Below are 24053 nucleotides of genomic sequence, written 5' to 3'. Positions count from 1 at the left end.
TTATATATTAAAGGTAATAGTTAATCTATATGGGTGTGGAGGGCCAAATTACTCAAAATTAAATAGTTAAATAAATGTGGAAATATATAAATAAATCATTAAATGCATAATGAAATCTTTAAACACATAAATAAATGCAGAAATGCATAAATAAATATGAATTCATTTATTATTTATTTATTCATTCATTCATTTCTTTATTTATTTATGTATTTATATATATATCCATAAATTAATTTATTTATTGTTTCATTTGTTTATGTATTTATTTATTTAATCATTTATTTCCTCCCTCCACATTTCATTTTCAGGGTTAGGGTTGTGGGCACGTCACTCAGTGGGCAGTGTCACCTTTCAAATTCGATTTCTCTGGTCTTTCTAATATAGGTGCCTCTTTCTTGTTTTTCGCATCACAAGCTATGGCCGAGGATGGTACAGTAAAAGATCTGTTGTTGACTCTTGCAGATGAAGTTGTCAATCAAAACATTGACTATGACATTATTTTAATACAAGTAGAAAATTATTTCATTATTTATTTCATTTATGTATTTCATAATTTATTTATATATTTCAACATTTATTTAATACCCATGACCATATTAGGCCTATACTCCATATGACACAGTCTAGGAATAAATAAATAAATAAACAAAAACAAATGTGTGCCATCCAACAAAGAAAAATGCACACTAGAAACTCGCAGAAAATGTAAATTACGCCTTCCTCAAGAAACAAAATAAGGCTCCAAATGAATATAAAATGTAATCCAGCCATTAATCTTGGGAGCACAGAATTCCAGTCAGCGGGAGTCAAACACGCTCTCATTGAAATTCCAGTCAGCTTGAGCAGGAAAGATCCGACTACAGCAACAACCAGACAATGGATCCAGATTTATTATGAGAACTAGGGGTGGGCGATATGACCAAAATCTTATATCACAATATGAGAAATTTTATACAAATTGTATTATTATATATTAAAGTTAGTAGTTTATATATGTTCATATATCAACTTGTTAAGGAATTGTGCAATCTTATATCCCTTTGACAACATTCCATGGTCATCAACCAAAATACTATAAAATAAAAAAAATCTAAAAACGACCCTAAAATATTAAAAAAGTTAAAAAAAAAAAATATATAAAAAAAAAATATATATATATATATATTTATATATATACACAACACACACACAATACACACACACACACACAAAAACCACCATATATATAGATAGAAACAACAAACACTAGCGACACTGGCACTACTTTTTATATAATTTGAAAATCTAATGCAATCATGTGACACGCGTCTTTTTTTTAGGTATCAAACATGAATGGCAGGGTTACTGGTATTAGACGACGTCAGGGACCGCTCAAGATCAACCCTTGGCAGAGAAGTTGGGCGGAAATGGGGTTCGTATCGCGGCGGGGAGACACCCCCCACCCCCCCCCCCTTTTGAAATTCAGCAGCCATGTGCCATCTGGACTTCCACCCACGCTTTCATCTTAGCAGCTGTTCTCTATCCATACGATCATGAAGGACTAATTTCTAGTTTGTCCTTTTATGGTCCTTTTTTTTTTTAGTTTTTTTTTGGTTGTTTTTTCTCACAACTAAGGAGATCTCATATAACATATGTAAGAAAAAAAATCTACCAGCTGAATGCTAGCTTACATGTTTCAGTTAGCTTTTAAAAGTGCCCAAAGAACTTCTTTTCTCCCTCTTTGTTTTTTGCCAAACGACAGTAAAGCTCGGATGATCAGATATTAAGAGTTGATATTATGCAGAGATATTCTCTATTATGCTGTCAAGAGAACCTATATGAGAATGCTTAGACAGCGTACGTTTAATGCCGTTTGGTCACAGCAAATGTTGTTAAACCCGGTTGACAAGCAGCAACTTTACCCACGTTTGAAAACTACTATTTATTTGAACTCTTCTAGCTAATCTGGCGCTCCGTTGGACATGGCGAACACATTAATTCTAATGCAGATATAAACGAAGCACTTTTGGTTGTTACCCCCCACTAGCACCGTTGAAGGAGGACTATGGAATTTCTGCATGTGTCCAACCGTAATAGAAAAGTTAGCACAGTTTGTATTCCTGTTACCAATAAACAGAATGGTTTCTGGAACTCCTTCAAACACTCCTCCCAACTCTCTTTCTTCTCTCTACAACTCCTCCCGTCTTCTCCTGTCTCCCTCTCTCTCACTCCTTTACTAACAATCCCGCCATTACATCCGTTTCTCCCCCTGCAGGGCCTTTGATTCAAACCTCCTCATGAAAAAAAACCCCCCCCCCAAAAAAAAAAGAAAAAACTGAAGCCGCGCTGCTTGGAATGATTTCCTCTTCTCTTTTTTTTTTTTTTTTTTTTTTTTTTTTTTTAACAACTACATGAAAACACAATATTATCTGTAAAGTTGGCAATATTTGCAGCCTAATTGAAACAGGATTTGATTGTTTTTTGCGATCGAGGAAGGTGCCACTCTGAAATAACATACTTGTGGCGGTTGAAGTGGTGGGTGATTTAAGCGGGGGCTGAGACTTGATTAAGTTTCTGAAAGCTTGTTGGGGGATTTTACTTTCAGAACCACCTTCACTGAAGGAAAAATTGATGAATGAAAAATATTTATTAGACATTATGTTATGATTCTTCTTTATTACAATATAATTTATTATAGTATACATAACAATTTTTAATGTTCTGAGTCAAGCTACCGTTTAAAGACTCATTCATCTATCCATCTATCTATCTATCTGTCTATCCATCTATTATCGATCTAGCGATCCTATACTATCATCTATCTATCTATCTATCTATCTATCTATCTAGCTAGCTATCCATCTATCCATCCATCCATCCATCTATCTATCTATCTATCTAGCTATCTATCTATCTATCTGTCTATCCATCTACTATCTATCTATCGTATCTATCGATCTATCCAGCCTAGCACATCCATCCATCCATATTCCATCCCTCCATCCATTCCATCCATCCAGCATCCAGCTACTATCTATCTATCTATCTATCAATCTTATCTATCTATCTAGCGATCTATCTAGCTATCTATCTAGCTTCTATCATCTTATCTATCTAGCTATCTATCTATCGATCGATCTATCTATCACAAAAAAAAAATCCTATCTAGACATCTACTCTGTCTATCTGTACCTTTCTATCTAGATTCTATCTATCTATCTATCTATCTATCTATCTATCTTCTAGTCTGTCTTCTATCTATCGATATATCTATCTATCTATCTAATCTATCTATCTATCCCACTATCCCATCTTATCTATCTGTCTTCTATCTATCTATCCATCGATCCATCTATCTATCCAGCTATCTATCTAATCCATCTATCTCTATCTAGCTATCGATCTATCTACTATCTAAGCTATCTATCGAATCTATCTATCGATCTATCGATCTATCTACTCTCTATCTATCCTATCTATCTTTCCTTTCTATTCTATCTATCTATCTGTCTATCTATCTATCTATCCACTCTAGCTATCGCTCCATCTATCTATCTATCCATCTATCTAGCCTATCCTCTATTCTAATCTATCTATCTCTCTATCCATCTATCTATCTATCCATCTAGCTATCTGTCTATCTACTAGCTATCTAGCTAGCTGTCCATCTAGACATCTATCCATCCATCTATCCATCTCTTCGTGTTCTATATCTATCTATCTATTCGTCTAAATATCTTATCGCGCTAGCGATTCTATCGTTCTGTCATTCTATCGTCTGTCAGTCTATCAAGCCATCCATCCATGATCCATCCTCCGTCCGGCCGGCCGTCCGTCCGTCCGTCCGTCCGTTCCGCCCGTCCTCCTGTCAGTCTGTCTATCTATCTTCTATCTATCGACATCTGTCCCAGCTATCCATGCCTACCAATACTATCTAAGGAGCTATCTAGTCTTCCTCGGATTATCTATCTATCTAGTCTATCCATCTCTCCATCTATCTATCTATATTTTTGTCGGGCTATCGCTATCGGTCTGTATCTATCTATCTATCTATCTATCTACTATCTCTCTATCCTATCTAATCTATCTATCGATTCTAGCTATCTAGCTAATCATTATATCTTATCTATCTTATCTGTCCTGTCTGTCTGTCGGTCTGTCTCTACCTAGTCTAGCTATCCCATACTGCTGGATAGATATAGAGAAGTATGTAAGGTCAATACTAACTTAAAGGCTTTTTAAGTCTGCTCTAGGCACTATTGAAACAAACTTTGATTTTTCTAGTGGTAGTTTGAATGGTTTTTGTTTTAGGGTTTAGTTTACGCTCTTTTAGGCATTCTGAATTCTAGCATACCAATCAGTAAAAGCGTTGAACTCATTAATATGAAAATCATATACAGACAGCTTTATACTGAGGGCAATCACTAAGTAAAGTTAAAACGGATACAGCCCAGCTTCTTCACTACTTCTTACGAGGCCCAGGTTTCTGTGAGCGTGGTCTTGCAGTATCTGGGCTTGAGGCCAGTGGCTGCTTTTCCCCTTTGGAGAATTTTTTGATCCGCAGCAGGGAGGAATCCTCTGCTGCTCGGCGCTATTTATGGCCAGCATGCTTTTGTGTGTCTTGTCATCGTTGTCCACAAATGGCAAAACTGAACCTGCTTTCAAAGAGCTACAAAAGGGACGCTGGTGTACAGACTGGACAGCGGTTATAAAGGAGCGGTTTTCACTTCTTCAGTGAAGTAGCACGAATGAAAAGAAAGTTCTCTGTTTTTCAGTAAAACTCAGGGAGCTGCTCTCAAATATCACAAACCATTTGAAAATACAATGTGTAGATTGTTACAAATCTAATCCCTAAAACCCCCTCACATTAAAGCTCTCAGGGAAGGAAGTACTGGCCTTCATCTGTGCTGTTGATTATAGTTCAGTTATGCACACACTGCAGTCCTCCTCTGGGAATTTCTAGTAGTGGTTATGAAACTAGTTCTCAGTGAATGTAGGGCACACTGTGGGGGTGAAGACCTGGATATTATATGATACTCATCTAAAATGGGGTTAACAAGGGGCAAATGACAGTATCTAGAGAGGCAGGGTGACTGGATGTAATGCCAATATATATATAATACAGTTTCCCCAGTGATAGCAAATGAGATATCACACCCAATTACTAAATATAAATGACATTAATGAATAGAAAAATTTATCAAATTAATTATATTCTAAAATGTATCATATTAAAAAAATATTGTTTACTTATGTTTATTATTACTTGGAAACTGACACACAGGCCCACTAACCTTTAATTGGCCTTCAATATTATAATCCAGTATCATAATAATATTATTACAAAATTATTATAGTTTAAAAGAACTGGTTTTCTGTTTTAATAAATTTACTCTAGTCATCATTACTTTCAGTCTTCAGTGGTCACATGATCCTTCAGAAATCATTCTAATGCGTTGATTTGTTGCTCAAGAAACATTTCGTATTAAAAAAAATGTTTTGCAAGGATGCCTAATCATGCATTAATACAGACAAACAATAGAGGCATCTCTACTCAAAAGACACCATGCCAGACAGCAAGATAAATACAAGTTTATTTACTTGCAGTCTTAAAAAGTTGCATCTATTTTGGGCTCACGTATGCCAACTTAATTAGTCAGAGCTTTGACGGTCCACCACTGCACGAAACAAAGTGCCTTTCATGTAAGCCCTGAAATCTCTGTGTCTGGACAAGTGTGCTGAAAATAAACAAATGACCTGTCCTTGCTCTCCAGTAGGTTTCCTGTGCGCTGAAAGGGGGTGTGTGCTCGGAGTATTGATAGCTTACTGCTGCAAAAGCATGTGAGAGTGAGAATGTGTGACATGTTGTTAAAACATTTCAGAATACGGTCAACTAGCTTAGCTGTCCCTTCTCATTGAAGCGTGAAAATCTGTGAGTTTAAAGGAACAGTTTTTAAGCCAAAAATGAAAATTTGCTGAAAATGTACTCACCTCCAGGCAAGATGTAGATGAGTTTGTTTCTTCATCGGAAACAGATTTGAGCATTACATCACTTGTTCACAAGGATGGATCATCTGCAGTGAATGGGTGCAAGCCAGAATGAGAGTCCAAACAGCTGATAAAAACATCACAATAATCCACATGCAACTCCAGTCCACCACTTAATGTCGCTCAAGAAGCAAAAATCTGCATGTTTGTTAAAAAAAAAAAAAAAGATCATCAAGATGTTTTTTTGCATCTGGCTAAAATACAAGTCCAGATTCAGGAGAGAAATATGCACAGAAAGATAAACACAATTTATCAGGGTGAAACCAGTCCAAAACAGTTTTAAACAAAATGTGGTGTGGATTTTTGATGTGACAAGGACACAGCGGATCGGCTTTTTCCACATAGGAGGAAGGTTTATTAATTCCTTTGGACTGGTAATTTGGCCAGAAGCCAGAAGCAACATTATTTCATTCGTTGCCATTTTCAGTTTAACTGAACCTTTTGTTGTTTCAGTTGTTGGGCAGTGGTTTTGGTTGTGTCTGTTGCAGTGCAACATGAACTGATGAGAGCATCTCAATGTGTTCAGTGCATGTACAGGGGGTCACAAGATTTCACGTGAGGACAACAATTACTCAATATGTTAATGATGAATTGCCTCCACGTCGGTGATGCTGATGCCTGTACATCATTTCCACAATAATGTTTGGAGTATCCTGAGGGCCGGGGGGATTCATTGCACTTTTATTGATTTTATATGCTCGTTAACTTTATAATGACAGCAGTTTGGTTGTTTACATAGAAATCCCTTGTGTTCGATTTACGGATGGTGGGTCTTCCGAAGGCACCTCACCATCGACTGATCATTACCTGAAGTCTATTAGTAACCACAAATTATAAACACGGGCCAAATGAGGTGAGCTGCAGTGTGGCACAGAAGAAATTATTATTCTCTTATCTTGATTCTTGCCATAAAAATAAATTATCCCCCCCGCCACCCTAATAAGGGCATTATTTCAAGACTCCATCTGACTTGAACAAATTAATTTCGTGGGGTGTTTCCCTTCCGAACAGCATCACACTCCACCAGCAGATGAAGAGCAGAGGTTGATCTTCTCCGTGGGGGACTAACAGTGATTTTGTCACCCGTCTATTGGGTCAGGGTTAACACCGTCAACTACACAAGTAATATAAACACATCGGTGGATCCCCTAGTTCGTTAGCAGTATCGGTTAGTGAAGTCCTTTCACTTAAAAGGACTGTAAGTGACAGTTTGTGGATAAGTCTATATATAAATTGCTTAATAGCCACTAAAAATATAAATAATAATATTATTAATAATATAATTAATGACTAATGATAAATATATTGTATTGTATTTTAAATAGTATAGGAATATGTAGCCTACACCCTATATAGTCTATGAAGCTTACAAATATGCATGTCCTAATCTGAGTAATACTAAAATGCATAAGAAACCTAAAAGACAGTGTAAGCCGATATAATCCTATAATACATTGCCATAAAAATAACAACTATCATACTTAAAACGTTATTTATTGTTATTTCAGATTAGGTAAAAAACAGTGTTTACACATTGCATTACAAGAGTATATACAAATATACAGAACATTCGGAATGATATCGATAACAAGGAAAAAAAATTATATTCTTCTAGCTATTCAAATTCATTTTAATAACAGCAACAATAATAAACGTTATTATTATAATTTTAATAATATAGTAAAGACAGTGTTTACTATAGTGCCTTTACAAGAGTATATACAAATAGTACCTAACATTCGCAATGATAAGATAACAAGAAAAAAGGATTATATATAAGATTCAAATTTAATTGGAATAACAACACTAATAATAAACGTTATTAATGTTTAAAAACAGTTGTTTACATATTGCTTTACACGGAGATATACCAATATAATAACATCGGAATGATAAGATTAACAAGAACCAAAATTATATTAATATTCAAAATAATATAATACCAACAAACAATAATAAACGTTATTAATTTTAATAATATAGTAAAAACGGTGGTTTACATAGTGCTTTACAAGAGAATACTACAAATATACATAACATAAGAATGATAAGATAACAAGAAAAATATATGTTTTATATAATATTCAAATTAATATTATAACAAAAAAACAATAATAAAACTTTATTAATTTTAATAATATAGTAAAAACAGTTTTTTGCTTACATGTATGTGTAGAGACAAATATAGGCTACATAAAATATGTGGAATAATAAAATAACAAGACAAAATAAAAGAGTAAAGCCAAACCTATAATATAATATAGATTTCACAATCTAATAGTAATAATAAAACAACAACGATTAATAATAATAATCGTTATTTGTTTTATTAATATAGTTACAAAACAATGTTTTACAAACTGATTTACAAGGAATATATTTAGGCTTTATGTATGTGTAAATACAAATCTACGTGACGTACATGGACAACACGAAAATTAAGAGTAAAGCCAAACAATTAAAATAAATATAATAACAATAATAATAATATATAAAATGTAAATTAAAGTCTAAAAAAAGCTATTTAAATGAGGAAGGGAAAACCAGGCTCCTCCTCTCCGATCTCCTGCCCTAGTGACGTCACACACACTCCGCCACATTCATACTCCACCCGCAGCAGCCATGATGGTGGGTGCCTTTCTCTCTCACTCCCTCCACCCTTATTATTCACACTCACAAACATCCGATGCATCGAGTAATAGCGAGCATCTGTCGTGTTTGCGCTCCGATCGGTCGTTCTGATCTTTCTGTGTGTCTCTCCACAGCAAGGAAGGGCTGGACGATGGTCCACGATTTCCTCTCGGAGGAGGGACAGAGGAGTAAGTTTTTTTTTTTCTTCTCTCGTTTCTGTTCTGTCTCTGTCCTCCTGCTGTGTGCTTGTGCATGTTGTTGTGTGTGTTTTGGGGTCAGAGGACGTGTGTTATTACTGCTGGTGTCACTGTGGCCCTGGTGTGTGTCCGTCTGTTCACTTCCTCCTGACAAACCCTCACACACACAAAACCCATGTATGCACATGATTCGCATACTTGGACTCTCTAGTGTGATGACAATACCAGAAACTAGGGCAAGAACCCACAACCCACATCATGTCATTACCCCGTGAACTCATCTAGCTGGTTAAATAAGCTCGTTAAAGTTTAAAGAATAGACGAGGTGTGTCTGTCATCCAGCTGAAGGTTTATATGTTTTGCATTTGTGCAAATTCTACTGTATCAAAAAAAAAAAAAAAACTGTTTGCTTTACATATTTTTTTTGACTACTTATCTGTATAGAAGTTGATACAATGTTACTTTGTAAAGTAGCGGCAGATCATTTCAATAATTGTTTCCTAATTTTAATGCTTGGGTTATTTTTATTTAGATATACCTCACAAAAAATACTGTACTGTAGCAGTGCCGTGGGATTTTAATGTATGTAGTGCATTGCATGTAGTACTAAAAGGTAATTTTAAGAATACCCTGTTACTTTCATGATATGTTGTCAGTTTTGTAAGGAATATGGTTGTGTAGGAAAACTGGATTTAATATAATGTTGCACAGAAAATTAACAAACATTTACTTTAACCATAGTTTCTACCAACATAAAGTATTTACTTAAGATTTTGTAATGTTTAATATGTTTCTCATAATTTAAATTATATAATATTTTATTGTGTCATTTTACAATATTTCATAATATTTTTACTGTAGAAATCACGATAAAACTGCCTAACGTTTCAGTGCAGTGCTGTTTTGTATGAGATTTCACATTTTATTATACGTGTATTGTAGTTGATGAATAGCTTCGACATTAACTTTTTTTAGTGATTTTAGGTTAAAATGCATGTATTTGTATAAGGGAGGGTGTATATTTTAGGTGCAGCTGTTTCAAAGTTTTTCATCGTTGAGATAACTCTGACAAATTAATTTTAGAAAAATACAAATATCCATGTTTTCAGAGGAAAAAAATATTGTTTGTCTTCTACTTAAACGCAACAATATGCATTATGTTTTGTAATTAGATCAAACTTAAACTTTTGGTGTAATATTCAAAAATGGATGCAGTATGATCCTCATTGTTTGAGCTCTTGATTTTGTTTAATTATTCTGTATTTATGCAATTATTTTAATAGCCGAGGGCGGTGAATGTGGATCTTCAAACCGACGCTACACTACAGGTGGACATTTCAGACGCTCTGAGCGAGAGAGACAAGGTCAAGTTCACCGTCCATACAAAGGTACACAACATCTATAAATAAAAACCTCCAGGATTGTGTGTTTAGAATTTCAGCCCTGCCTCCGAAATCTACTTCATGCACATGTTGTTCACCACATTCATTCATTAAGTGATGATTTATGTTTTATTTTTTTCAGAGCACTCTACCTAATTTCAAGCAGAATGAATTTTCAGTGGTCAGACAGCATGAAGAATTTATCTGGCTCCCACGACTCGTTTTGTGGAAAATGAAGAATACGCAGGTTATATTGTAAGTACCGTTAAGTGTTTTGCATATTATAGTATAAGTTTAGTGATGTAACAGATTCGCAATCACAGACCAGTTGTTTGCAATTATGCTAGTAATGTCATTCTTTAATTTGCTTTGCACTGGATGCTTGTTTGAACTGTATGGGTCTAACTCTCGTTTAAACACTACTTCATTATGTGTGTTTGAGAGCAAACGTTCCAGTCGCTCTCGCCAAGGCTGAAATCATTGCTTAATGTCCTTTTATAGGCCTGGTGTACATTACAAGGCCTGTTGCATGACAAATGTCATTTTTGTTGAAGTTCAGGTGCATGAAAAAAGGAAATGATCTTTGGTGCAGTTTCCTTTCTGAATATATTGGTTGAAACTATTATCAAACATCAAAATTGATGTGATATGCTTTATTAGTTTTCCAAGCCATATCCATGGTGTTTAAAGTTTTAATTTTTTATTTTAAAGAAATGAATCCTTTTATTCTGCGAGGATACCATCAGTTTGATCAAAAGTGACAGTAAAGACATTTATAATCTTACAAAAGTTTTTTATTTTTTTTTTGATTAATGTTCTTCTAAAACCTCCTTTTCTTTAGAATCTTAAAAAATCTATCACAGATTTTACTAAAATATTAATCTGCACAACTGTTTTCAACATTGATAATAATAAGAAAGCAGCAAAGCATCATATTAGATTGATTTCTGAAGGATCATGTGACACAAGGCTGGTGTAATAATGATGCAGAAAGTTCAGCTTTGATCACAGGAGTAAGTGACATCTTAAAATATATTAAAATAGAAAAATGTTATTTTAAATTGTAAAAGTATTTCACAGTGTTACTGTGTTTTTGGCCTGCTGTTCTGTTCTCTATTTTCATTAGCTTATTTTCTGCTTTATCAAAGTCTTTTGCTATCTGATTTCATATAGTTTCATCTGAAATATTCCAAATAAATCCTCAACAAAGAAAGAGTCCCGGCACTGACTGCCATTTACAATATCATCAAAGCAAGCTTGAATTATTTATAGCACTTTGCATTAGGCACAGCAGTGTGAGCGAATGATACTACGAATCCCAGCGTCTCATTACCAGCACCCTCTGAAAGCAGTTTTGAGAGTCATAATGCCACTTGAATATCTAACACAAAGTCTTTCCCTGTAGATTCCTCCTGCTCCTCCGAAACCAGATTTCGACGCATCTCGGGGAACTTCAGAAGCTGGGTGAAGGTGAAGGATCTATGACCAAGGAGGAGTTCACTAAGATGAAACAGGAGCTGGAGGCGTGAGTTGATCGTCTTCATTTTAGGATTGTTAGTGCATTGCTAGTTGCACGGCTTCATTATTAATAATATGAAAATGTGTTGCAGTGAATATCTGGCCATATTCAAGAAGACCGTGGCAATGCATGAGGTCTTTCTGTGCCGCGTTGCTGCCCACCCCGTCCTGCGCAAAGACTTGAACTTTCATGTTTTCTTAGAGTACAACCAAGACGTAAGTGTGCCATTTTTAACTCTGACATTATTGTTTTAAAATGTTTAGGAAATTGATAAGTACAAGTATTAATATTGTTTTAATTATTGCTTTTATGTATTATCATGCAATTTCATTATTTAGGCAATGAATCTTATTTGATAATGAATTTAATTGTTCATTTTATAGTCCCCGATGAATTCTAAATATGATATGTTACTTAAAATCTCCTCAAATTGTTTTTCTCTTTTTGATTTGAAACTTGGACACAATTCAAAAGAATCTGATTATTCATAACAAGTGAATAATTCTGACATCAGTGCAAACAGCAGATGAGATTGCGCAAAGCAAACTAGAAGAATATTCAATTCAGTATTTTGAAGCCAAAACAAATATAGAAAATATAAGTGTCATTCAGGAGGAGAAATTCAAAAAAGATTTTAAAAAGAGCATTTGGTTGTTCATTTGCCCCTTGGATCTTTCACTTGTAATTACAGCTGAGTGTACGAGGGAAAAACAAGAAGGAAAAGCTGGAGGATTTCTTCAAGAACGTGGTGAAGTCTGCAGATGGGGTTCTTGTGGCTGGAGTGAAGGTCAGTTCAGTCTGTAGCCTCCATGTCATGTGACTTTTTTTATGTGGCTCTGCTTTAGAAATTAAGGGGTGGAGAGAGAGAGAGACGGCCACGACGTCAGCCACCTTTTTGAGAAATGATTTACTTTGGCTTGAGCTTCTGTTGTGTTTAGCTGTGGGTTGAAAGATGGTTTATGACTTCCTGGTGAAGGCTTCACTTGTAGTGGAATGCACAGTGGCCAAAACCAAACAGAGCGGCAAAAATATTTAGGGTCGCAAGAAATAAAATGTTACTTTTTGAATGTATTTTAAAATGTAATTCATTCCTGTGATGCAAAGCTCAATTTTCAAGCAGCCATTACTGCTTGAAGTCTTCAGTTTCTTCAGAAATCATTCTAATATTCTGATTTGCTGCTCAAGAAACCTGATTTCTGATTCTTTGATGAATCAGGTCCAGAAGAACAGCATTCATTTGAAATACAAATCTATTTTAATGTGACGTTTGATCAATTAATGCATCCTTGCTAAATAAACATATTAATCTCTTTACTGACCCCAAACTATTGAACGGTAGTTTTCTAGAAAAATTGTCAAAACCTGTCCATGTATCTCATGTTTCATCCCAAAACCCTATTATTTCATTGTGAGATTCACTTCTTCATATATTTGCACTTTACTGAACAGTCTGTTTATTATTTTTTTTCTAAGCAGGACGTTGATGATTTCTTTGAACACGAGAAGACGTTCCTTTTAGAGTACCACAACCGTGTCAAAAGACTCGTCTGCCAAATCTGATCGAATGATCAGGTCTCACAAAAGACGTTTCTCTCTTTTTTTTATATGGGGTGAATTTGTCACATTTGTAAATGCTTCTAGCTCACATGACCATGTAGCGTCAAGGATAAGGCAAGGTCAAAGGTCTTCAGTCACAGGAAGGTGTGTTATAAAAGCTAAATGACAGTAGGGCCTCTACTGATGCATTTCAGATAAAACCCTAAAAAAAAACAAAGCTCGTCTAAGGCTCATCTCGTCAAAAGTGTGTCAAAGCTATGAACTGGAAATGAGCTCCTCATGTTTTGCAGTGTTTGGTTCTGTTTGTGTTCATCAGTAGTTTGCCTGGAAAGGTTGGTTCTCTCTGTTAGGAGTGATAACAGGAAATGTAGAGGCGGTACATAATACTGCTTAGTAGGACAATGTGTCATTTATCAGGAAGCCAGTGAATGTCAGGTGACTCAATTGACTTTTTAAAACTCAGTTAAAAGTATTTGATGACATGCAGTGTATTCTGTAAAATGATCTGAATATTATTTTAGGGATTTCAATGCAGCACTTTCCATTTTTCCAGAAATATGTTTTGGTCATCCACATCATTTTCTTGCATCAAGTGTCTGTCCAATTCCGAGCCAAATGTTTAGTCTTTTCCTTGTGTGCCACGAGTCTTATTGGCACAACACTGAAACGTGATCTGGATGGGCCGAATGCTGTGAAATGCTGTTAAGTGCGTGAAACCCTGACAGCATTGCCTCGTCGAGAGATCTAACAGGACGTGTGTGTTTCAGGTGCGGCGGATGATATCAACAGAATCGCCTCCACGCTGTACACCTTAGGAACCCAAGACTCCACAGATCTGTGCAAGTACGCCAGTGTTTCCCATGTAGCTCAACACTGAATGCATGTTCTTTCCATGTAAAACACCTGCTATAGATGGACGTGTTTGATTGTTGAGTCTGCGTCTCGCGACTGCTTCAGGATATAGTGTATGATATGGCATTCTGAAAACATAGCAGTCAAGTTACAATACGTCCAACTTTTAAAAACGCAGGCAATCTCACGTTTTTCAAAGCAAAAATGCATTCTGTGTATGGCCCAGTGTGAATGGATTAAAGTCTTTTTGTTTTGTTCCCTCATAAACAGATTTTTCCTGAAAGTATCAGAGCTTTTTGAGAAAACGCGGGTAAGTGCTTCCAGTTTTATAACATAATTTTATCATAGATGCTTTTAAATATAAGTTGTAAAAGCCCTAATTTAAAACGTGGAAAATATATATATATATATATATATATATATATATTATATATATATATATATATATATATATATATATATATATATTATATATAGATCTATAATTTTTTTTTAAATAATAAAACATTTAAAACTAAGAAACATTAAGTAACATTTAAACAATAAAATATATTGTTTAACTAACAATTAACAACATTTCTACAGCTTTTATCAATTTTTGTATTTTTAAGTATTTTATTATTTTTTTCAGTTTACAGTGCAGTGAAATTAATATTAATAAATACAACTTTTCATTTTAAATCTATAAGTATCATTGTAAGGTCAAGTTAAAAAGTTTTATTTTGTTTTTCTTTGTACATTTTTATATACTTCATATGTTTATTTAATGTTTGAATTTGCTTTTAATTTTTAGATTTTAGATTTTTTTATAGATATGTATAATTATGTATTTTTAATATTTTTACATTTTTCATTGTAAAGTTTTATTGTGCTTCTGTCATATTCATTTAGTTATTTTTTTTTATTAAATGTTTTAAATTTCTGTTTTTAGTTTTATTAATTTTAGTACTTCATCCTAAAATGATGATGATTTAGCTGCCAAGGCACATTTCACATTTTTATATTTTAGTTTTTTAAGTTTGTTTTTTATTAATTTATTTCAGCTTTTTCAATTACCAAAAAAAGCTATTTTTTAGTTTTATTTTTTATGGTTTTAGTTTTAGAGAATGCCACTGTACTTAACTGATGTTAATAAATGAGGTCATATTGTAAAGTAAAAAAATATAAGTAAAAATGTGACATTGGCTTCATTCTTCTAATAAAATGTATATAAAAATGACTTTGTCTTTTACGTTTCAAAACTGTTGTGACTGCCTTACTCTCTGAGGTGAAGAAGAGTTCATGTGGTTGTGAGTCCAAGCTCAGCAGTTTTTCTCAAAAGAGGAGGCAGAATTTAATGAATCAAAGAGTTTAGGGGTTGTAAAGTCACTCCACCTCTCAGTTGTTTTCAAACTCTGTTTCCTGTGCAGAAATGAAGCGCGTGTGGCGGCCGATGAGGATTTGAAACTTGCTGACTTGTTGAAGTACTACCTCCGAGAGTCGCAAGCCGCTAAGGTAGAGCTGTGTGGTCAGCATGTTGAACTGGCAGCTGGTCATTAGAGGGCTTTCCTACATTAGCCAGTGATTTGTCGCTGTAGCCCTGGCCTGTTTCAATGTAATTAAGCTACAGAAGTGATTCTGACCTGACTTTCCAAAGCAAAACAGTGGAACGGTGACCTCTTAAGATTCAGTTTAATACAGAATTGACTGACTACTGTTCATAGTTCTTGCTTCCTGTCCCTTTTAAAAGCTTTTAGATTATGTGTTTTCTTTATTTGTAAACTGCATTATCTCTTCCACAGGACCTCCTGTACAGACGAGGAAGAGCATTAGTTGATTATGAGAACGCTAATAAAGCTCTGGATAAAGCCCGAGCTAAAAACAAGGACGTCCTTCAAGCAGAAACCACACAGCAAGTGTGCTGTCAGAAGTTTGAGAAAATCTCTGAGTCTGCAAAGCAAGGTACTTCATATGTATCATTCAAAGTGATTTGAGAACAAAAATACTTGATGTTGCGCTGTTTCCTAACCACAACGCAATGTAATACAACTTGCTCTTCTTCTAAACTGGCACAGGCAATTGCCGTTTGTTGATTGCTTGGTTTTAATAGATGTCACATTAGTTGGCTCCACCCACCGTTATATATCATTGGTTTGTCGTCCAAAGTCCGACTTCACAGATCTGACTGGTTCTGATCGTGTCATTTTACACTAGGGCTGAATGATCAAAATAAACCTGAAATAAACGTAAATTGTGATATTGCTTAATGTTATTATTAAATTGCTACTATCAGAATCTACTATTGCTATTATTAAAAGGCTATGGTTTAATTAAATTTATGCAAAGCATATTTTAAAGTGAAGCGCGCAAGAAAATACAACATTTTTTACATTTTATGGTGATAAATTGCAACAGATATATTTATTTGTTTAATGTTTTTTTTAAAACATTAAATAATATTTAAATAAATAAATAATAAAATTACAATAAAAAATAGTAATACTACTATATATATATAAATAAATATATATATATATATATATATATATATATATATAATATATGTGTATGTATATGTATGTATGTATATATATATGTGTATATATATATATATGTATATGTATATGTATATATATATATATATATATATATATATATATATATATATTATATATATATTAGTCATGTTGATTATTTAAATAAAAATTTTGGGCCAATTTGTGAGGACTTTTTTTTTTTTTTTTTACCATTTTTCACAATCTGAAAGTTTTTGTTTCACATCACATTTCTTTTAAAGTTTTATTCCCCAAATCGTGCAGGTCTACTTTTGCTTTTAATTTGTACAGATAATTGTGTTTGGACAAGGTGTTATTGTGGACATGACCTCGATGTTATAGCATCTGCATCTGCTAAAAGGATAAAAGCATCTGCTAAACAGCTGTTTTACTCACTGAATATCAATGCTTGTGTTCCATTTAGAACTGATAGATTTCAAGACCCTGCGAGTAGCAGCGTTCAGAAAGAACTTGGGTGGAGCTGGCCGAGCTGGAACTCAAACATGCCAAGGTTTCCATTCACTTTATACTCAGACTCTCAATGATGTCAAATGCAAGCATTGTTTATTCATAATGTATCTCTCTCCAGGGGAATCTACAGTTGCTGCAGAGCTGCCTGGGGGTCCTGAAAGGGGACACTTAGGTCCTGGAGCCAGGTGCTCCATATAGGGCTTTCACTGCTTTGGTCTCGTCTTCATTCGGAAGATGGAGGAGAGAACATACCTGGGGTCAGTTTGTACTTACCACTACCAGAGACACCATACTCCCTCCACAACCCCCTAAAGTGAGGCAGTCCACTGTGGAAGATCACCTGGTCCACACCGCACAGCATATACGACTTCATTTAATCACGCATTTTTAACTTTTAATTGTTAATTCCATGGGATTCGCTCCATCATTCTGCGTTCGGCAGTTTTTGTCCCGTTTTGTTTTGTATCACTTGTTTTTGTTTTTCTCTGTTGTAATCCTCGGCATTAGTTTTGGTGATCTGTGTGTGGATGCTGCTCAGATATCTTGTTCAAGTTGAGCTGATTGTTACTACAATTAAAGTGTGTGGTCACTCAAAGCCTCGTACATGTGTTTTTTTCATCGTATAGCTATGGATCATCGTAATCAGACTAATTTTCCCGAAGCAGTTTTATTCCTCTCTTTTTTCATTCCTAACAAATGTTTCCGTATGTTTGCCTTAAAATGTAGATTAATATGACATTGTTAAAAAAGAAATCATACATGGATGCATTTTTTTTTCTCCAGATTTTGCACTGTATATGAATGTTGTTTTCTTTTTCACAATATGTGACCAAAGCTTCCATTTATTCAGATGGAGGAATGCTGACGTAAACGCTGATAACAATGATAAAATGACCATGAAAATAACAACAAATAAATGATGCTGTTTACTTTAACTGAGATTTTTTTAATGTCAACAGAAAAAAAACTGATTTTTGAATGAACTGACTAAATAAATAAAGGCAGTGTTTGCTTACTGGCAAAATATTTTTTTATTTATACAATGGGATTTCTTTAATACAATCAAGTTGTCGCTTTTAAATACTTAGTTTGGAAGAACTTTTAAATAGCCTTTGAGTATTTATAAAAATATAAAAACGACGTAACGTGATCATGGTGATTTCAAAAAATTAAATATTATTTTTTTTAACGGCTTTTATTTTGATAGCTTTATTTTGAGTCAAAAAGCGTGACCCGGAAATGTTCTATAACTTGCTTTCCGGTCCCGAAGTGAGGTAAAAACACGTTTTATTTTCCTTGCTTTTTTAACAAAAAATACTCGAATTAAGAACAATGAACCGAAAAGATGATTATGATTCATATGAGATTGAAGAGCCGAGTGATGAGGACGGAGCCGGAAGCAGGTAAATAACAGAAAACATTCTCTTACGTGCACACATGTAAACAAACAAATGTTAACATCAATATTAGGGTTATGGATTTTCATTTATAGGCTTTATAGTTATACTTTGGTGCTAGTATACATGGCTATTTCGAGTCGAACACATGAACACCATAAATGCTCTCCAGAGATCAGATTGGCACAGTGTTTTTTCTTCAGTTCTGAGGATGAGCTGGATATTCTTCTCAGCGGGACCCCGGAGCAGAAGAAGAAGCTGATCAGAGAGTATCTGACGGGGGAGAGCGAGTCCTCCAGCGGAGATGAGTTTGAGAAGGAGATGGAGGCCGAGCTCAGCAGCACCATGAAGAGCCTGGAGTGCAGCTGGACAGCATCTTCAGCTCAAGGTTTCACAGACACACGTGCAGTTATCAGTGTCACAGTTACAACTCACATTATAACTTAATATTTAATGTGCAGGTCAAACGTCTGGGACCGGGGACAGCACTTCCACAGCAAACAAGTCAGGAGTCAGGAGTATGACAGCATTTTACTTTGACTCAGATGAAGATGAAGATGGCACAGCTGGTGATTATTTGAAAAAAAGCAAAAAAAAAAAAAAAAAAAAAAAAAAAAAAAAAATTGTCTATTGTACAACAAAGAATATAATTTGCTAATATGGACACATTTTGAGATTAAAAAAAAAAAAAAAAAACATTCAGTTCCTCTTAAAATACATTTTTATTTAAAAGGTTTGGAAATGAACACCATCAAAAATATAATTTACGTAAAGGATGTTAAGATCAAAACAATGAATATCTATCCATGTGGTCAACTTAACCAAAGTAAGGTTTAATTTAGATGGCATTATTTATATATTTTGTCAAAAAAAAAAAAATTCTGCGGCTGTATTTTTGTCAAGCGTTTTTGGGACAGAATGTATCAGTATTTACAAACAATGTAAAACTGATTTTGATAATTACATTAAGTTTGGGGTTTTATTTAATTTTTTCTGTAATAGTATTTTTTGATTATAGGTCAGTTTTATTCAGACAAGTTTTGTGGCATTTGAAAATTTAATATTTAGTCATTAAGTCATCAAAAAAAAATGGCTTAACTCTCTAAATACCTTGCAAATTAAATTGATTTTAATTTGTTCTAATTAGCTTTTATGTTTGAGCTTTTATTTTTATATATATATATATATATATATATATATATATATATAACACAGAAAAAGTGTTGACAGAAATTGCTCATAAGTTTACATACCCCTTGCAGAATGTGCAAAAATGTTAATACTTGAAACAAAATAAACGGGATCATGAAAACTGCATGTAATTTTTTTTATTTAGTACTGTCCTGAATAAGCTATTTCACATAACAGCTGTTTATATATACTCCACAAGACAAAATAATAGCTGAATTTATAAAAATGACCGAATTCAAAAGATTACATACCCTTGAATCTTAATACTATGTGTCATTTCCTGGATGATCCATGATTGTTTTTATATTTTTGTGATAGTTGTTCATGAGACCTTTAGAAATATATTGACTGAGAACAATGGTGATGTATTCAATACTTATTTTACCTGCTGTGTGTCATATGTATATGTATATATATATATATATATATATATATATATATATATATATATATATACACACACATAAATACACACATACAGCGGGTAAAATAAGTATTGAATACATCAATACTTTTTGTTTTTTTAAGTCGACGTTTATGTGACTCAAGTCGACGTCGACTAGTCGCTGATGACGTCATTAATGAACACATAAGCCTGAACCTGGAGCTGAGACTCAAACACCTTGTGTACAGCACTGCCACACTGTTTGGAAACAGAGAGTAAATGTGGAAGTCCTTCAAAGATTTCCTTATCCTGTTACGCCCTCTATAGGACCAGCAATCAATGGTGCAACCCTCAGTATATATATGTGTATGTGTGTGTATATAATTTTTAGATTAGCATTTATATTGTGTATGATAGTCTGTTATTACATTTTTTTTTGTATTTTTGGAGCCTATATGCTGACTTTTTGTTATCAATATTTTTTGCTGAGCACCCAGTTTAAGAGTGATGAGTGTGGGTTTTTTTTTACTTTGTTTTCGTGTTTAATGAAAATGTGTAATGTGGTGAAGAAGTGTAATAATGGGTAAATAAGTTATGTTAATATGGTTTTCTGTGCTGTATCAGGCAGCTCTCAAGGTCTGAGGAGCGCAAGCAGCGCTCCGTTCTCACAAATGATGAGCTGTTATACGACCCAGACGAGGATGATCGCGACCAGGCTTGGGTGGTGGCTCCAAAAAGAAAAGAGTAGGTTTTTTTTGTCACTAAAAAAAAAAAAAATTAAGTTATAACAAAGGTTGTGACATTCATAGCTTATTTCTGTTTTTTTGATACAGATACAGAAATCAGAGGCGGCTGCCAGCATCAGCAAACAGAAGAACAAACCACCCGCTGTTTCAAGCAGTGACCGCTGTCCTCAACTGTCCGGCATGTATGACCACCCTGTGCCTGGACTGTCAGAGGTACGGTCCACATTCTGTTCATCTGTGAAGATTATTTCCTAAGTCTAAATGACTTCTCAACCCACAGGCATGAGAAATATCGGACGCAGTACAGAGCCATGTTTGTGATGAACTGCGCAGTGAACAAAGAGGAGGTGCTTCGCTATAAAAACCCCCAATAAGAGAAAGCAGAACCGGCAGAGGAAGAAGGCCCGTCGGGAGACCACTTCCACATCCACAGAGGCTGAAATGGAGTCAAGTGCAGGTCTGACTGATGCACGCTTGGCAGGGATGGATGAAGAAGAGATATATCACTCGGTCAAAGTGCACAGAATGCTCCACTGAAGTGGCAGTGTATATGATAAAGACGAGGTGTATCATTTCTTCAACATCCTCGCAAGTCACTGCTAAGGACTTTACTGGACTTATAAATACAAACCACATGTTTTGGTGGGTTTGATGATGTGCATCACCAGGAAACTTTGCTGTACAGTACATAGAGAGGGAGAGAGAGAGATACAAGTTTTTTTGGGGGTGTAAAATGAATAGGGCTAGACATGTAATTTTAATTTATAGGGTTTTTACATTTGATTTATATTCTGTTTGTTTCAACACTTTCATGCAACACTTCCCTGTAAATGACATTTCATATTTGCATAAAGGTTGTTCTGTTGCCTCTCAGATATGTTCTTCCCTTTTATTAAGTTGTATTTTTATACAAAAGTAGAGGGCATGGAAATGATTCGAATTAGACAGTCATATTGCTGTAAAAAGCATTTATCAAAGTACTTAATGTGCTCTGAACGTGAACGGTGTCGTTTGAATGAATGTTTTCAGTTTGATTTTATAGAAAATTAAATCCCTATTAAATATGACGGCGGCTTTGTGAAGTATGCCGATATTAAAGGATTACCTGTTAGCGTGTTATCTTTATTTTGGGCGTGCTTTTATTTTGGTACTCTGTAATATCCCTCCATTTTTTTTTTCAAGCACATGACTTTTATTTTGTTATGAGCTGCTCCACCGGAAGGGAGCGGTGGGACCAACGCGAGCCGATTGAAATATGGCGTTAGGAGATGCCTGGAAACAATTATCTTGGTTTTATTACCAATATGTGCTCGTAACAGCGCTGTATTATGTTGGAGCCTTGGGAGAGAACTATCTTCAGTATCCTTTTTCAATTTTAGCGCTTTATGTGTAAGTAACAACATCTGGGAACGTCAGTTCTTAGTCCACGTAAGGTTTCAGGTTGATCCCTCGCTATTCACGTGTGTCGTATCATACGATTAACTAAATATTGTTATAATGTACTAAAATTCTGTGTTTACCTGAACGAATTAATGTATTTTCGATCAACGTTGACTGTAGGAGTCTGGTGTGAAGCTCGTAAATGTATTACATCTAATTTACGCAACAGCTGATTCGTATTAGGCTGCTTTTTAAAGTTATATGTGTATGAGGAATTCTAAGTAAATTCAGAAGAATTTAATCGGTGGGTAGTTTTTGAACTGAGTGAGTTGTGTGCCGTGCTTCTTGTGGGTGTGACGCTTAAGATTTGAATAAAATGCCAGAACATGACCTGATTTTCAGGTCTTCTCTAGGAAGACTGTTGTGGGACTGTGTGAGCAGTTTCACTTGCTGCATTCCCCTTTTCTGTGAGGAGAAATATGTTTTACTGTGGTCAGCTGACTGGTTTTAGGGCTTGTACATCTGTAATCTCTCTAATCTTAATATATTAGTTTTTCTTATATATACTTCTGATCAAATATACAATTAAATTAAATGTGCTTTTATTTAAAGCTGGCAAATATTTCATGTTTAACATACAGTGTTTGTAACAACAATAATATATGTTTGTAGCCTGCTGATAAAATGTAAAATTTCCTTTAAATGTGTACATCTTTACTATATATATATATATATATATATATATATATATATATAATTTTTTTGAAGCTGGCAAAAACAGTGTTCATAGCTATATAATAAGTCTATATTTATTAGCAATCTGTTGATTAAAATATATCTAAAATTCAATTAGTTAAGAGAATTTTACTCTTTAACACACAAAAAAATCGCAGTACTAGTCAAAAGTTTGGACACACATAGCTAAATACTGCTTCTCATCAAGATTATATTTTTAATGCTTCATGTTTTATAGACCGTATAAATTGTGTGTGTTACTGTATTTGAGAAAGGCCAAAAAGCAGGTAACATTTTATAATTGAGGAAAATTGTGCTGAATGCCCAAAACTATTCACTAGATGTCAGTCTTGATTTCCGTTTAGTGTTATTCAAGTAGCATTGAGATACTTTTTATTTAATATTCTAAAACCGTTTCATTTTTATTTTCATTTTAAAGTTTTGGTAATTTTGTGTTTGTTGCGCTTTTCTACGTCTATATAGTTTTATTTCAGTTTTAGGTATTTTAGTACATCAAGTTAAACTTAATAAAGTTTCTTTTTTACACATTTTATTTCAAGTTTAATTTTTTTTCTTTCATGGTTGTAGTATACTATAATAACCCTGTTTCCTTCTACAACATAATTTCCTTAACAAGACTATCAGATTCCCTCCTGATCACGGTGGCAGCGATGGCCCGTCTACACCGGTTATGTGTTTGATTCATGCCTCAGCACATAATGGCCATATTACACTATTTTGAAGTGGTCCAGTGACATCATCAGCCGGGACCATCGGGATGCTCGCAGCCTTCACCTGGTGGCCAGGAAAACGAACTGCTCTAGAACTGTTCACCACGATGTCTGTGATTTACTTCAAACGAGGACACCTGTGTATGCTGAAGGAGACCAGCGCTGAGGAGTGTAATAGAGGCCTGTCTGATTGTGTAATTATGTGTGATGAGCACAGTCTCCTGCCTGCAAAAACACACACTGCCCTTGCTAGAAATGTATCATTTTATATAGATATATAGTATGACTGTTTTTTTTTTTTTTTTAAAAATAATG

The 24053-nt window shown here is 34.5% G+C and overlaps 1 protein-coding gene and 3 pseudogenes across 3 annotated transcripts in view; 3 read left to right on the top strand and 1 right to left on the bottom strand.

The window, feature by feature from the left end:
* Positions 1-24053, bottom strand: part of LOC109048378 (neuronal PAS domain-containing protein 3-like) — a 407723-nt gene that overhangs the window by 57722 nt on the left and 325948 nt on the right. The gene's annotated exons all lie outside the window — the stretch shown is intronic.
* Positions 10469-14510, top strand: LOC122140274 (annotated as a pseudogene).
* LOC109087263 lies at positions 18387-21607 on the top strand (annotated as a pseudogene).
* On the top strand, positions 21722-23963 carry LOC122140276 (annotated as a pseudogene).

The sequence above is a fragment of the Cyprinus carpio genome, chromosome B17, assembly GCF_018340385.1.
Source record: "Cyprinus carpio isolate SPL01 chromosome B17, ASM1834038v1, whole genome shotgun sequence".
In the NCBI taxonomy this organism is placed as follows: Eukaryota; Metazoa; Chordata; class Actinopteri; order Cypriniformes; family Cyprinidae; genus Cyprinus; species Cyprinus carpio.
This window is presented reverse-complemented; position numbering and strand designations above follow the sequence as displayed.